Consider the following 16,858-nt stretch of genomic DNA (forward strand, 5'->3'; position numbering starts at 1 on the left):
TAATAAAATGGCTTTAATTGTGTTAAAGGTGCAACACCAATGCAGTAGGTTTAGAGAAATGTGAATTCCACTATTAAGAAGCATTTAACAGAGCACCTAGGTGGCTCCTTTGGTTGAGCATCTGCCTCTTGATTTAAGTAAGCTCAGTTCTTGATCTCAGGGTTGTGAGTTCAAGCCCAGTGTTGGGTTCCATGCTGGGCATGGTGGGCTTTTACCTACTAAAAAAAGAAAAAGAAAAGAAAAGAAAAGAAAAAAAGAAAAGAAAAGAAAAGAAAAGAAAAAGCACATAGCAAAGATTTCACTCTTTCCAGTTATATTGTTTGTTTTCACAGCATTTATTTCTAAACTAAAGTAGCTCATATTCATCAGTGATTAATGTAGCAGTAATTGCGTTTAACTATTTCAAGCTTTAGCTTATGAATACACTCACTCTTTTTAAACAATAAGAACAAGAGCTTCCCACGGAAGTTTCTGTCCCATATCCTTTATTGTCTCTTCAAGCACTCATCCTTCCCTTGCGGACCGTCCTTTGTACTGACAAATACTGATAAAGATTGTCTATATAAGTGGCCTTCACCTCCTTACTAATCCCCTTCAGTGCTGGACACTCTGGATTTCCTCCCACACTACCTTACTGACATTAGACTCCTCTATTTGTTAGGACAGAGCTTTGGCTATTTTTGATCAAATTATTTGTTCTTTTTCTTTTGAGCTGTATGAGTTCTTTGTGTGTTTTGGATATTAACCCTTATCAGATATACCATTTGCAAATATTCTCTCCCATTCTGTAGGTTGTCTTTTCATTTTGCTGTTGGTCTCCTTTGCCGTGCAGAAGCTTCTTAGTTGGATGTAGTCCCATTTGTTCATTTTTGCTTTTGTTGCTGTTGCTTTTGGTAACATATCCAAAAAAATCTTGCAAAGACCAATGGCAAAGAACTTAGCTTCTCTGTGTTTTCCTAGGAGTTTTATGGCTTCACATATTAGATTCAAGTCTTTAATCCATTTTGAGTTGACTTTTGTGTACGATGTACCTATGTCCGTTTTTAAGTACACGATTTGCAAATATTCTTTCCACTCTGTGGTTTGTCTTTTCATTTCTGAATGGCGTCATTTAAAGAGAAAAAGACTTTAGTTTTGGCAAAGGTCAATATACCATTTTTAAATGGATTATACTTGGGGCGCCTGGGTGGCTCAGTCGGTTAAGCGTCTGACTTGGGCTCAGGTCATGATCTCACTGTTGGTGAGTTGGAGCCCTGCATCCGGCTGCGCTGACAGCATGAAGCCTGCTTGGAATTCTCTCTGCCCCTACCCCACTCGTGTTCCCTCTCTCTCTCCCCCTCTCTCTGTCCTTCTCTCTCAAAATAAATAAATAAGCTTTTAAAAAGTGAGACTATAAATGTTTGCATTTATTTCTGGACCCACTGCTTTTTTTTTTTTTTTAATTTTTTTAATGTTTTATTTTGAGAGAGAGAGAGAGCCGGGGGCGGGGGCAGCATGAGTAGGGGAGGGTCAGAGAGAGAGACACACACACAGAATCCGAAGCAGGCTCCAGGCTCTGGGCTAGTTGTCAGCACAGAACCCGACGCGGGGCTCGAACCCACAAACCGTGAGATCATGACCTGAGCCGAAGTCGGACGCTTAACCAACTGAGCCACCCAGGCGCCCCCACTACTTTTTTTTTTTATAGTGATTTTAATGCCTATCTTTATGCCAACACTACACTGTATTAATTTCTGAAATTGTCTTAAGTTTTGACATCAAATAGTATAACCCCTCCGGTTTTGTTCTGCTTTCCAACAGTTTTTGTCTGTTCTAGGTGCTTTTCATTTTTGTATAAATTTTAGGATCAATTTATCAATTTCTATGACAGCCTATGGAAATTTTGATAGGACTTTTATTTACTCAATTGTTTTATTTGAGGAATATTACATTCTTAACAATGTTAACCCTTCCAATTCATGGACAATTCATGAACATAACATTTATTTATGCTGTTAGTTTCTTTCAACAATGTTTTACACTTTTCAGTGTATAGGTCTTGCTCCTCTAATGACTTTATTCCTAAGAACTTTATTCTTTTGTATGCTATGGAGAATGGAAATGTTTTCTTAATTTCATTATTGGATTGCTTTACTGACCTTGTATCATATGGCCTCACTGCTCAGTTCTAGCATTTTGTTTTGCTTTGTTTTGTTTTTATTAGATTCCCTACAGTTCTTGCAGAGTGGGAATGTGGGAGACGCAAGTTTCTCTCTGATAGAAAAGTTCCTCCCACTTCCAATGCCTGCCTTAACAGCTCTAGTTTTATCTTTTGATATGTCGTGGTTCAGCTTTAAAATACCATTTGAATACAAATAACCTCTTTTACTCATTGTACAGATGAGGAAACTATACCTGATCTCAGAATCTCTGAGTAAATTTGGTATGCAGTTTACAATGCAATAAAATGAGGCACCTGTGTGGCTCAATTGGTTGAGCATCCAACCCTTGATTTCAGACAAGGTCATGATCCCATGGTTATGAGCCCAATCCCCCTGTTGGGCTCTGTGCTGGATGTGAAGCCTGCTTAAGATTGTCTCTCTCCCTCTGCCCCTCCCCTATTCATGGTCTCTCTCTCTCTCTCTCTCAAAAGTAAGTAAATAAGTAAATAAAAAGAAAGAAAAAAACGAAATGAAATATAACAAAGGAAAAATAAAGAATGACATGGAAATACAAAAGAAGTAAGTGAATCAGAAAATTGCAGCTAGTCTTGTCCTAATGACACATTTTATTCTCTCATTATAAATAATAATTCATGGTAGATACAACTCTTGAGCTTTATGTAAATTTCATAGAAAAAATATGTAGATTTGTCATTTTTCTTATCTCAAATTGAAGCTGCATTTGAAAAGATTAAAAGGATGCATAATTACACCATTATTAAATGTCATATGGACTGATATTGCACAGGTTAGGCCAAGTGTCTCTGTAACTCGAGTGTTAATTATTTGCACACCTGCATATGGGAGGCCCCTAAGGATATTATTACTGAAGTACTGGCCTTCTCCTGACTTCACTGCTGTTAGTGTCAGCAAAGCCAGTGAATCTGGCATACCTTTCTTGTTTATTCATAGAGGATGTAGTGGTATTTTACCAATATTTTTGCTTTTCATGTATAATTGTTTCTACTTTTGAATTTATATCTCATGTAACATTTTAATAATCCTATTTATATGCAGAACTCACTTAAAATGTCTAATATCCAACTTGTTATTAACTCTTTTTGACAGAGAGAAGTTAGTAGAACTGAATACTAACAAGTCGAGAAAGAAAGCCACCAGGATTTTCAATTATTAATAAAAGTAGGAGTTCCACCCAGAGACCTTTTGACACAAGATACAGGTAGCGAATGGTCTTATTTTAAAATGACATGGGACTCTGCAGCAAAAATACTCTGAAAAGTCCAAGTCAAATGATGGAAACAAGAAAAGAGAATGATATATTCTCTGTATCTATATAATAATATACACTTTTTTAATACTTGGAGAAGTCTGCACTTAACCTTGGTAGAAAAATTTATCAAAATTGTTACACAGTAATTAGAAGCCTTGAGTTTTTGTCATTTACTTAAGTGTTCTTATATATTGTACTTATAGAAGTGTCTTTAGTTGGCTAAGAAAAGAACAAAATAGCTACTTGTTATAAGGTATAAGATAAAGGTTCCTGTGTTTAAATTTACCTTTTTTGTTGTTATGATATCAGGAGGGTATTAGGGAACAGTTGAAAGGAGAAATTGGGCCATTGTTATACAAGGAGATACTAGAAGTTTTAATACAGCATGAGTATTTTCACTTAGAAATGGCTTTACAATTGGGGATTTGTGTGTAACAGTATATACAACTATTACCCTCCATTGTATCCTCAAATGGAAAACTTAATGCTCCAAGGTCCAAAGATATTTTTATAAACATATTGCTCATATAGAGAATCATAAATTACAAATGTAGCACATGAGGGACAGAAATATAACTAACATATTTTAAATTGATTTCAAAAAATAATTTTACCAGTTGTTTTGGAATTTAAAAGCATTTGGGTCACATTTTGGTGGCCCAGGGATCATTTAAAATCTGTTAAGATCATGTGCACCTATGCCTTCTTTTTTTTTTTTTTTTGATCTATTTCCCTACATCAAGAAAAAGGTATACAAGATGATTCCCTACGCTCTAAACCTATCTGTGTTCAAAATTTATTTTATTCCACTGGTGTTTTTCTTCAGTACCTGTCATGGGAGAAGGTCACTGCCAAGCACTATACCTTCAAACTGTTGCCACCTCTCTACCTGTATCATGTAACAGGGAGGTCAGATATCTGGGCCTGGGGATCATACCCAGGCTCTGCCCTTTATAAAAATGTAACCTTGGGCAATATACTCAATCTCCCCTAAAAACACCAACCTCATGGGATTGTTATGGGAACTGACATGGCTGTATATAATCCTAAGACTGGGCTCCTGATAGGCACTAAATTAAGTGATATGTAGTGACAAGGTTTTGCTCATCACTATCTCAGAACCAGGGGATAAAACTTTTGGTGGGAAAAGTGAAGAAATGATAAAAACAATCTTCTGTTCTATTTCTTGCTTGCCCTCTGTCTTCAGTATTTCTCCAGTGCAGTAAGTAGTAGTAAGCAATGGAGGAGAGCCACAACCAACTCCAGACCTACCTCAGTGTTGCTTCTAGGATTTCAGTGAAAAGAATAAAGCAGAACCATTGAGTTTACTGCCCAGGCCAGCTCACTAGAGTGGTCAAGCAGACAAAGATGGAGTTAGAAGTTTTACTTAGGAGTATAGACCATGCTCTGGGCTGCAGAGTCTTTTGTGTTATATTTCTCTTTTTTAAAGCTTATGTATTTATTTTGAAAGAGAGAGAGAGACCACGGAAGGAACAGAGAGAGAGGAGAGAGAGAATCTCAAGCAGTCTCTGCACTGTCACCATAGAGCCTAATGCAGAGCTTGAACTCATAAACCATGAGATTGTGACCTAAGCCAAAATCAAGAGTTGGATGCTTACCCAACTGAGCCACCTAGGTGCCCCATTGTGTTATATTTCTTAAGGAGTCTGAGAAAAGCCATCTCTGACAAGATACACTGCATGTCAAAAACCCTTAAATTAGACAAACCCTTGTGCCCATTAAATTAGTAAGGGTAATTTTTAAAAATTCTAACACCATGTGTGGGTAGGCAAAGGAGGTATAGGCTGATTCATACATTGCTGGTGATACTCTTCGGCTTTCAGGACAGTAAGTTGAATGAGATTTAAGGAAAAAGAATCATAAAACTAATCAAGACTACCATTGGTCAAGACTACCTTTTTGAGAAAATTCATTCTTCATAACTTTAAAGGACTAGAATTGCTAACATTATTGAAGATTGAGCTGTTGACCATCCAAGATTTATATCCTGCAAGAAAGAGTAGACTATCTTTTCCTCTCCAGCTTGGATACTGATTGAACAGAGTTGGGTCAAATGCCTTCTCACCAACAAATCAGTCACTGTCAAGAGGAATACAGGACAATTCCTCTTGTCTTGTCCTCATATATTCTCTAAAGGAAAGGGGATAAATGTACCAGGTAACAGAGGATGAGAAAGTGTCCTAGACAAAATAACTGTCACAATCTGATATTCTAATCATGCCCTTTGCTGTAGTAATATTCCTAAAATTATATTCCAAGAAGTAAGTTGAAAGGAAGGCTTGTGTAATTACTATGCCACATGTCATAGCTGTGTACATTTTAACAGAAAAAGAAAAACAAAACAAAACGTAACCTGGAAATAGCCCAAATGCTCCAATGCTGAAGAATGGTAAAGGTAATTTGGCATCTTATAATAATAAGCCATCTTATCCAATTTAATTTATTGAAGATTGAGAATGTGTGTACTTTGTTTAACAGTTAGTGGGAACATAAGGATGGATAAGGCATGGTCCCTCCCTGCCCTTAAGTGGTCACTAGGTGATGTTAGCGATAATGGCAATGGGTATTTTTGAGCACTTGCCAGTTGATAGGCAGTGTGTCAGGTACTGCATTGTTACATTCAATCCTCTGAACAATATTTTGGATAAGCATTTTTTAAATATCCATATATTTTGTTATAGAGATGATGAAACTGATTTTAACTTTCCCTAAGTCACACAGCTAATAAATGATAGAAATAGGACTTCACCCAAGGCCTTCTCACTCCAAAGCTGACACTGTGGTAGGGCTTCAAAACAACATTTTGTAGGAACACAAAGAATATAATTATTTTTTTACAACATTATTAAGTTATAATTCGACATGCAATAAACTGTACACATGTAAATTATATAATTTAATAAACATTGATATGTGCCTGTGAAGGCATCTGATCTCTTTTCTGTGACTATAGGTTAATGTGCATTTCTAGAATTTTATATTTGTTTTACTTGTTTGACTCAGCCTAATTACATTGAGATTCATCCATATTGTTGCATGTATTAACTACCAAAAGCTCAGTTCTTTTTTTGCAGTGTTCCATTATTTATTTGAATAAATCACAAAATGTTTACCCATTCACCTGTTGAAGGATATTTCACTTAGCATAATACTCTCTAGCTCCATCTATATCATTGTAAGTGTTAAGATTTCATTATGTTTATGGCTGAATAATATCCCACTGTATGTATATACCACATCTTTTCATCCATTCATCAGTCAATGGACACTTGGGCTGTGTCCATAATTTGGCCATTGTAGATAATGCTGCTATAAACATTGGGAGTTTTGAGTATTGAACCACCTATACATCCTTGGAATAAATTCCACTTGATTACTGTGTATAATTTTTATATGGTGGAATTTTATTTGTTGATAGAAAGGTTTTATGCATTTATATTCATAAGGGATATTGAATTTTTGGTACTGTCTCAGGTTTTAGTGTCAGGTAATAATGGGTTGAGAAAATGAGTTGAAGATTGTTCCCTCAGACCAGGGGAAAATAATTGTATAATACATATTTGGTATAGGACTTAAATCTAGAATATATAAAGAACACTCAAAACTCAATAAAAAGAAGACAAACAGCCCAATAAAATTATGAGCAAAAGATGTGAAGAGGTAATTTACCAAGGAAGAGAAGTGGATGGCAAATAACACATAAAACCATTCTCGATATCATTGGCCATTATGCAATGCAAATTACAACCACAATAAATACTACTATCGACTCACTCAGAAGGCAAAATTAAAAAGATTTACAATACCAAGAGTTAGTGAGGATATGGAGTAAATGAAATGCTCTAAATATCTGGTATGAATGAAAAAAATGATAAAACCACTCTGGAAAGAAGTAAAAGCATACATATACTATACAAACCTATAATCTCACTTCTGGATATTTAACAATGAAAAATGAAAATATATGTCCCACTAATAATTGCCCATGTATATTTAAAGAAAATCTATAGAAGATATTCATAATGACACCGGACTGAATTCAAATATTTTTTTAAGTTTACTTATTTATTTTGAGAGAGAGAGAGCATGAGGGGGGGAGAGGCAGAGAGAGAGAAAGAGAGAGAGAGAATCCCAACCAGACTCTGAGCTGTTAGCATGGAGCCCAATGCAGGCCTCAAACCCATAAACCATGAGATTGTGGTCTGAGCTGAAATTAAGAGTTGGCTGCTTAGCCAACTGAGCCACTTAAGTGCCCCTCAAGACTGGATTCAAATGCCCAAGTCATGAATGGATAGACAAACTGTGGCACATCTATACAATGGAATACTATTCATACTTATACATATAACAACCATCAAAAGAATTTTGATAAATGAAAGACACCAGATATAAATGGGGATGATATTTTACAAAAGACGAAACTATATAGGGTCAGAAAACATACTAATGATTGCCTAAGACTGGGAATGAAGGAAAAGGATTTACTTCAAGTAAGCAGAGGAAACTTCTGGGGATGATGAAAATGGAAATTTTGATTGTAGTGATATAACTGTATGCGTTTGTTAAAACTCATCAGATTAGCGGTGCCTGGGTGCCTTACTCGATTAAGTATTCGACTCTTGGTTTCGGCTCAAGTTATCTCATAGCTTGTGAGTTTGAGCCCCTCATCGGACTCTGCTCACAGCACAGAGACTGTTTGGGATTCCCTCTGTCTCCCTCTCTGCTCAGTCCCACTCTCTCTCTCTCTGTCTCAAAATAAGTAAACTTAAAAAACTCATCAACTTATACCTTTAAAAATAATATATTTTGCTACATGTAAATTACCTTAAATAAATCTGATAAAATTATTTATGTAGCTAAATTTTGCTATATCAGTTACAATTAATTTAAATTTGCATCCCCAGGTTTTAAGAGCAAATGTACCTCTACATCCTGCCAATGAGTAATATTAAACAAACTTTTTGATCTTTGTTAAACTTATAGATAAAAAGTAATATACCGTTGCTTTTTTTATGCACAACTTTTTAAATTATTTTTTTAAGTCTATTTATTTATTTTGAGAGAGACAGAGACAGTGCAAGTAAGGGAGGGACAGAGAGAGAGGGAGACAGAGAATCCCAAGCAGGCTCTGCACTGTCAGCACTGAGCCCAATGTGGGGCTTGAACTCATGAAACTGAGATCGTGACCTGAGCTGAAATCAAGAGTCAGGCACTTAACTGAATGAACCACCCAGGTGCCCCTTTACTTGCAACTTTTAAAGTATGTGCTGGATGAGTGTTTGTTTTTATTCTTAGTACATTTTATATGTGAAATGACTTTTCATATTATTTCCCATATTTCTATTTGTAGTGTTTATCTTTTCCAGCTGAGTTGTAAATAGTCATTGTGGATAATTATTTATTTATCTGATAGCAATTTATTTTTATTTCATTATATTTATTTACTTTTAAGTAAACTTCACACGCATTGTGGAGCCCAGCACAGTGATTGAACTCATGACCCTGAGATCAAGACCTGAACTGAAATCAAGAGTCAGTCACTTAACAAATAGCCACTTGGGTGCCCCTCATTATGGATTTTTAAAAGGCACTGTATAATTAATATTCAAATGTTCTTGCCAATATATTATTTTTAACTTTAACATATATGTATATATATAATTTTCATTGGCAATGTTACTAGTTTTTACGTAGTCAAATTTGCTTAATCTTTCCCTTAATATAATCCTGGTTTTACATAATATATCCCTACTCCAAGATTATAAACAATAATCTATGTTTTCCTCTATTACCTTATAGAGGCATTTTTGTTATCAAATTTTGCTCTGTGCAGAATATAGTTGGATATAAGTTGTCTGAACATGACTTATTTAAAGAATCTAGCTTTTTCCCACTAATGCCACCTTTGTCAATAATGAATTCCCATATCTATTATACCTTATCTATAAATTATATTCTGTTCCATTAATATTTCTAGTCATATGTGATATTACTTTAAGTGCTGATAATATTCACAATCTTGCCTTAAGAAATGAGTGTGCATCTATCTATCCTCTATCTGCATCTTATCTTAAGAAAGATAACAAAGAATTGCTGAACTTAGTATGTTAATAAATGCAAAGTATCAGTCTTTTAGCTACATTATTTTATACTTATTACTGAGTGTTATATTTGTATTAGATGAAAATAATAACAAATTTAAAAGCAAAATGTAATAATATAGGATACTAGGATATTTTAATATTTTAGCATCAGTGAACGGACTTACTGTACTATATTTAGTTACCCTGTTTAAGACCTCTAACATAATAAAATCTTTTTGTAGTTTTATGGTCTCCTCCAAGGAATGACTGGTAATTATGTTTAATGCAGCAAATAGTGAGTTTCTGATTGCACTGCAGCTCTAGTTCATTAGGACTGAGCCAGAATGAGCTTGCACATTTTGAATTAGACTGCAGAAGGGTGCAAGTAGTAAATGAACCTTGGCACCATTTCCAGATTGACATGTGAAAACCCAAAAGGTGCCCTTTGCCCATAGTCATTTCCTCAAATACTGAAGAATTAATAATGATTCTGTTCAAAATGAATGTGTTAACAATGAGATACCACCTCATGCCGATCAGAGTGGCTAAAATGAACAAATCAAGAGACTCTAGATGCTGGTGAGGATGTGGAGAAATGGGCACCCTCCTCCACTGTTGGTGGGAATGTAAGCTGGTGCAACCCCTCTGGGAAACAGTATGGAGGTTCCTCAAAAAATTCATAATAGAACTCCCCTATGACCCAGCAATAGCACTGCTAGGAACTTACCCAAGGGATACAGGAGTGCTGATGGATAGGGGCACATGTACCCCAATGTTCATAACAGCACTCTTAACAACAGCCAAAACATGGAAAGAACCTAAGTGTCCATCAACTGATGAATGGATCAAGAAGATGTGGTTTATCTATACAATGGAATACTACATGGTAATGAGAAAAAACGAAATCTGGCCATTTGTAACAACATGGATGGAACTTGAGGGTGTTATGCTGAGTGAAATAAGTCAGGCAGAGAAGGACAGATACCATATGTTTGCACATATAGGTGGATTAGGAGGAACTTAACAGAGGACCATGGAGGAGAAGAAGGGGAAAAATAGTTGGGGAGAGAGAGGGAGGCAAACCATGAGAGACTCTTGAATGCTGAGAACAAACTGAGGGCTGATGAGGGTGGAGGAGAGGGGAAGGGTGGTGATGGGCATGGAGGAGGGCATTTGTTGGGATGAGCACTGAGTGTTATATGTAAACCAACTTGACAATAAACTATTAAAAAATTAAAGAAAAAGGGAAAAAAAGAATGTGTTAAAATTGGAAGCCTGAAGAACAAATCTTATTAAATAACAGGGTCAGTAAACATGAATCACCATTTGTATACAGATCCAACAGATTATGAGTAGACGGAGTTTCCAAGGCCTTTCTAGCCTGGGTATAAATGGGGTCATAATAACGGCAACAGTCTCAGGTCACTGTTTTGTATCATCGTGTTTTATATTAATTCTAGGAAAAAAACGTACACCCAGATTGTATTTTGAAACCTTATTTGGCAATCTTGACCAGTTTAATCCATCAATTTATCTTGAGCGGTCATATATTTGGATTAATTCCTACCATTTTTTATTGTTTTCTACTTTCTAGGCTTTTTATTTGCTCCTCATCTTTGCTTGCATGCTTGCTTATGTATGAATGTATGTATGTATGTATTATTATTATTATTCATTCATTCATTCATTGGATCGAATTTTCTTCTTTTTTATCAGTGCAAAAAAAGTGTTTTTATTAAAGCACAAGGACAGGACCCATAGGCAGAAAGAACTTGAATTGAGTTTTCTTTACTCACTTTACCGTACTTTTTGATTTGGGAGTTACTGATTATGCTTGACTGAAAATCTAAGATTAGTCAATCTTTCTCTCTCTCTAAAATGTAAAGACTCTAATTATAACATGTCCCTACCACGCACCTTCTTCCATTATTAATTTGGATTGTTTTTCAGCTTTGCTTTATTTTGTACAGTTCTGTAATAGTGATTCTTCATTTTCTTTTTTATATAATCAACTGTTAATTTGATTTATCCATATTTTTTTGCTCAGATTATTCTTAGAGCCCAGATATTACTCTAGGTTAAATTTCCTAACATATACATCTTTACAAATCTTTCTTCAGGGGTCTGAGTGCAATAAATGTATCTGTTGCTTGTTTAGAAGGGATTTTATTTTTCCTTACTCTTGAAGACAATTAATAAAATGAATTGAAGACAATTCATTGGGAAGAGGTTTATAGACTTAGAATTATTTTCCCTCAGCATTTTGAAATTACTATTCTATCATTGTATGACTGTCAACATAACAAGTCTATAGTCAGTCAGTTGAAATTTTTTCAATGTATAAATACATTGTCTTTTCTTCTTTGGTGTCCTAAAACTGTCTTTCTTGCTTTGGTATTCTGTATTTTGGTGACAATGTATCTATTTCTCTGTTTCATTTGACTTATCCAGTAGGGGACTTGGTATATATTCAATCTGAAGATTCATGTCTTTACTTTAATTCTAGAAAATTTGAAGCCATTTTCTATTCAAATATTGATGCCCCTCTATTATTTTCTTGCAGAATTATTTTGAGATATATGTTAGAACTGCTAATTATACCCTTCATATCTTATAACCTCTCTTTTTTGTTTTCTATATTTCTAATCTGTGTTCTGTATAATATCCGGTGATCTTCCAGGTCACTAATTATCTTTTCTACTATTTAAACATATGCTGAGTTTCAAATTTCAATACCTATAATGACTATATCCATTTATAAAAATATACTTGATCCTTTTAAAATTTTGCCTCTTTTTTTCTTACAGCGACTTATTTATCATGAGTGCTCATACTTCTTTCATCTCTGACCATTTTAACAAATGTATTTTATATGCTGTTTGACATAATTCATTATCTCAAGTTCTTAGACTGTCAGTTCTCCAGATTGTTATGTCTGGTAACTCTTCCTCATACTAGATCACCTCATGTTGTTTGTGAATTTTTATCACTAGCTTAACTTCAGCAGGGATTTGTTTTATATGTGTGAATTAATGCATCCTGGGGTGTGGTGGAAGGTCTGCATGGGGCAATTTTGTAGGTTTTTTTTCCCTGCTGTGTGCCCTCAAATTATTTCAATAGTCATGGAGAATTTTTATTTAAAAAAAATTTTATGTTTTACTTATTTTTGAAAGAGAGAGAGACAGAGTGTGAGTGGGGGAGGAGAAGAGAAAGAGGGAGACACAGAATCCAAAGCAGACTCCAGGCTCTGAGCTGTCAGCACAGAGCCTGATGCAGGGCTCAAATTCATGAACTGTGAGATCATAACTTAATCCAAAGTCAGTCACTTAACTGACTGAGCCACACAGGTGCCCCATCATGGATAACTTTTAAATTAATGTCTACACCATCCACAGTACTGGTAGAGTGTTTCATGGTTTATTTTCTTAGAAGAAACCACCCTCCTCCTCTGACCTTCACAAAATCAGGCAGATAACAAGCTACTTTGCATTTTCCAAAAACTTCATGGGTGAAATTCATCTAGTCTCTTTTTCATAGAAATAGCATGCTTTGGGAACCCTAGCTTTATTTAGGGGGTTCAGTTCCAGTTCCTTCTTTGGGCTCAAGACTATATCCCAAAGTTAGCTAAGTTCTGTAAACACATTAAAATTCTCATCCCTAGTTATTACACCTGATTAGGACTTCTCCTTCTAGTGATGATAAAAAGGTAATTTAGACCACTACTCCTGTTGAAGAACACTAAAAAAGGTTAGAAAAGAACAATCATATTCTTAAAAGCATCAAAAAATATAAATGATATGAAGGAAACACTGGAGCTAGGTCCAGAGTAGAGAGTAGCAATTCAGGGATTTGCTTTTGCTTAGGGGACATTTGCTAACTCAGAAAAAGCAAATGAGAGGACACAGAGATGTAGAGCCCAAATCCCTCTTCAAGGAAGTAATTGATACTCCAGGTGCTAAGAATACTGTCAGCAAAGAGCCTTCAGTTATTGTCCATTTCAGGGATTGTCTAGCTGTAGGGAAGCCACCTGGTCCAGATCATGCCATTCCTAGAATGGCCCACATCGAATAACTGATTGAAATGATTGTATAAAAACTTGGCCATTTTGTTCCTACTTAGGGCAACAGTAATGGGCCATTTTAACTCCCCTGTTATTGTGCCTGTACCACAACCTGACTTTTCCTTTTACCCAATTCCTACTCCCTTTACCTCCTTTACACAGCTGTTGATCTCAACAGCGCTCCTGAATAAACATCTTAAAGACTAAACTCCATCTAGCTCTGCAGAATTATCAAAAACATTTTTGTTGCAAGCTGGGTTTTCTCTGAATCAGAGCTTTACATAGTTTCCAAGAGTTAGTGTAGAAAGCTTAGGGGTCCAGAGACTAACTAAAAGTCACCTGTGACCAGAAATCTCAAGTCCTAAGATTGGAATATAGTAATTTGAGATGGTGGGAACATTCATTCAAGCACTTGACAGCGACACAATCCACCTTGGAGAACTCCTACAAATCAATAAAGAAAAAAAATAACCCAGGTGAAAAATGGACGAAGACTTGGATAGGTGCTCAACTCAGTAGTCTTCAGGAAAATGCAAACTGAAACTGTAAGAGACACCACTGATCATACACTAGTGTGGCTAAAATTTAAGAATAATGAAACCAAGAGTTGACAAGAATGTGAAGGAACAGAAATTGCAATGCACTTCTAAGCAGAGTATAACTGATATGACCACTTCAGAAAATAATCTGGTATTATCCACTAAATTTTAAGATATGCATACCTCATGATCCAATAATTTTACTGTTACATATGTTTATATTCTACAGAAGTGCATGTGTGTCTAAAGAGACACATACAAGAATGTTCTTTGCAGACAAGGGGCTGCTATAGTAGCAAAAATCTGGAAAATATTCAAATATCCATCACCAAAAAAAATGGAGAAATTGTGTCCCTTAGCTCTAGAATGTAAAACACTTTTATTATATAATGAACTAATAACACTAATGAAAAGAAACAAACTATTAATATAATTCAGATGCAGCAGCATGGATAAGCTAACATGATACATTTTATATGATTTAATGCATATGAAGCATAAAACTAGGCAAAACTAAATAATAGTGCTTAGACATACATGTTTTGTTGGTCAAGTATAAAGAAAAACAAGGAGGTGAGGCAAGCTGGCAGAGAAGTAGGGAGTTCCATACTTTTTGCCTGCCCGCATCTCTCAAATAAAGAAAGTAAGAATGAGATAAGGGAAAATATATCCTGAAAGACATAGGACACTGAACTGCAAGAGTCTGGGAGGAAAAGAGACAGAGTTCACTAAGAAGACAGCCTCATAGGTGCATGATTGTGAACTGGGGAAGATAAAAACCGGCCGGGACCTGGAGACACAGAGGTGAGGGAGCCCTCTCCAGAGAGAGCTGTGAAGAGATGAGGGGAAGAGAAAGAGCGGCTGAAACTGTTCATATAACTGTCCCTGGAGAAGAGAAAAACCCACCGCCCGGCTGAAGGGGGGTCCTATCATCCCACCTCTAACCATGGAGCATTGGGGAGAGTGATCTTATCTCTAGCGATGGCGCTTTCTTTGGGCTGGATGCCCCAGTCCCAAGCAGCACCAGGAGGAACTGCTCCCCTGCTCCCCATACTCGATCCCTGGTTGGGAAGCGGCTAGGCCTGCAGGCTTACATTTTGGGTGGTATCATTGAAGTGCGTGGACTAAGTTCTGGAAATAAGGCAGGGCTTGGGACATAGAACACTGCCCACCTTGGCTCTGCCTGTGGCACAGGGAGATCGGGCCCAAAAGACTAATTTGCAACGTTTGGTTCAAGAAGGGACTGGGGCACCACCATTTTTCTCCCCACAATCACCAAGGCATGGCCTCAGAGAGCAGCCCGCAGGACCCACAGTGGGGGTGAGACCTCCCTACACCAAACCACCCATCCGCACTGGAGAGCTGCTTTTTCACTGGAGCCAGGGGCAAGACCAACATTGATGCATTGCCGTGATTAACTCTAGATCAATTCTTGCTATTCAGATATATTTTCCCTTATCTCATTCTTATCTCTCCACTCTGCTGGACTAGGCACTCTGGTCATTGGTTTGCTTAGATAGTCACATTTAATCCATTTTCTTGATGCAAATCCTACCTCTATCATTACCTTCCTTTCTCTCTCTCTGTCTGGAATAATCAGACTATATAGTTTCTTTGGGTAACATTATCTTCGTTTCTTTCTCCTCACCTCCTACCATATTCCCCTCGTTCTCTCTCTGAATTAATCCTCTCAGTCTCTGCCTGGTCAATGTCTGATTTCGCTTTGTCCCCACCCCTATTATTTCTCTCTTTGTATAAGCTCTTCCATCAGCACTGCCTCCACCCTGCTCTTTATTTGTAGCTGGGATTTCTGCTTTTATGCTTTTAGACTGTCCTTTGTCTTTTGTTGTTTTTGTCTTTTTCTTTTCCTTTTCGGTTTACTTGTTTGTTTGATTTGTCAGTGCGTTTGTGTGCTTTTGTTCCCTGTGTGTTTGTCTGTTTTCTTTTTTAGGGCTACCCCAAGAAAGAAGCCAGAGTACACGTGGTGGAGCGTCCCAAATATCACTACAAGTGGGGAAATAAAATAACCAAAGTCACAACAAGAGAGACCAAGGGGCACCATTCATAGAACACTTCCTGAACAGACAGGCCATGGACAATCAATGAGCCTCCTTTAATATAGCAGAACTTGCAGGTGCAGAGTGCAGAACAAGCTTTTTAAAACTTACAAGAAATAGAAAGCTAGCCAAAATGATGAAATTGAAGTACTCTCCTCTAAAGAAATTCCAGGAAGAAATGACAGCTAAAGAACTGCTCAAAACATATATAAGCAACAAAACTGAACAAGAATTTAGAACAAGAGTCATAAAATTAATTGCTGGGCTTGAAAAAGCCAGAGAAGCTATTGCTACAAATATTATGGACCATAAAAATAGCTGTGATGAATTAAAAAATGTTATAAATGAAGTGCATAATAAAATGGAGGCAGCCACTGCAAGGATTGAAGAGGCAGAGTGGAGAATAGGTGACTTAGAAGACACAATTATAGAAAAATATGAAGTCGAGAAAAAATTGATCCAGGAGCACGAAAGGAGAATTCGAGGACTGAGTGATGCAATCAAATGGAACCCTATCCATATCATAGGAATTCTGGAAGAAGAGGAGAGAGAAAAAGGAGCTGAAGAGGTACTTGGACAAATTATAGCAGACTAAATCCCCTGTCTGGGGAAGGAAACAGACATTGAAATCCAAGAGGCACAGAGAACTCCCTTCAGACGTTCCTT

This window comes from Hyaena hyaena, unplaced genomic scaffold (assembly GCF_003009895.1).
Source record: "Hyaena hyaena isolate Hyena2069 unplaced genomic scaffold, ASM300989v1 scaffold_49, whole genome shotgun sequence".
NCBI classification, from domain to species: domain Eukaryota; kingdom Metazoa; phylum Chordata; class Mammalia; order Carnivora; family Hyaenidae; genus Hyaena; species Hyaena hyaena.